The following is a 1,172-nucleotide window of genomic DNA, read 5'->3' on the forward strand; positions in this document are numbered from 1 at the left end:
GCCCAGAGCGTCTTGCTTGGCGGCAGTCCAAGTACTGACCAGGTTTAACGCCGAGTATCTTTGCTGAAGCAAGAATTGCTGAGCAATGCGTTTGCAGAAGTTGCTTGTGCCGTGACCCCGAAAGCTTCGTAATTGCTTTTCAGGAGTTTAGGCATTCAATTTGAGCTTTCTGTATGGAATTCGGTCACTAATCCCTGAGAATATAAAGGACTGTTGACGAAAAAAAAAAAAAAAAAAAATGCGCCGAAGTTTCTTCGGCGCAATAGAGTTTTCTGTAGTGTATAATGCTGTATAAACCGCGGCCCATGAAACTTTCAGCCACGGCCAGGTAGTGGCTTGTCTTATTACAGCGTTATCAGACGCAAGATCATAGCTAAATTGAACCTTAAACAAAATAAAAACTACTGACTACTTTCCCTCTTCGGCGCAATCGAGTTTTCTGTACGCCGTATAATCCTGTATAAACTGCAGCCCCATGAAACTTTCAACCACGGCCAAGTGATGGCCTGTCCTATTATAGCATTATCAGACGCAAGATCAAAGCTAAATTGAACCTTAAACAAAATAAAAACTACTGACTACTTTCGTACTCGATTTCTAAGAATAGTACCTGCAGATATAGAACGCCTTGTGCGACAACCTGGTGTGAAGTCAAGAAGCCTTGAAAAGCAATGCCCACGCTAATATCTGGAGAAAAGGCAGTCCCAAAAATAGACCCGAAATCCTTTTTCGCCCATCTCTCTCCCACGAGTCAAACTAGATTTAGTCAGCCCCAGCCTTCTAAATATAGAAAATCCGAGAATGAGATGAGACAAGTGTGGGCAAAACAGATTCTTGCAGCCCCCCAAAAAACTCACATACACAATGGATAATGGGCCACGTTGCACGTCGTACAACGTCCATCCAACGTCCACGCAACAAGTAATAAAATAAGAGCGTTCAATCTCCATAAAATTGTCTCTATTTATACTCAAGTGAATGATGTGGTCTGAAGATGACTGCTGGCGACTGGCTGTGTTATGGGCAAGACCATTTTTGAGCTTAAGGCCTTAAAGGGCCGTAAGAGGCCAAGATGGCCGACTAGTGATGGGGATGATTGGCTGGGTTTAACCGCAATTGGCGTCACAACAAAAAATGGACGTGACCATGAGACTGTAAGACTATATCTGATG

The sequence above is a fragment of the Macrobrachium rosenbergii genome, chromosome 27 (assembly GCF_040412425.1).
Source record: "Macrobrachium rosenbergii isolate ZJJX-2024 chromosome 27, ASM4041242v1, whole genome shotgun sequence".
Classification (NCBI taxonomy): domain Eukaryota; kingdom Metazoa; phylum Arthropoda; class Malacostraca; order Decapoda; family Palaemonidae; genus Macrobrachium; species Macrobrachium rosenbergii.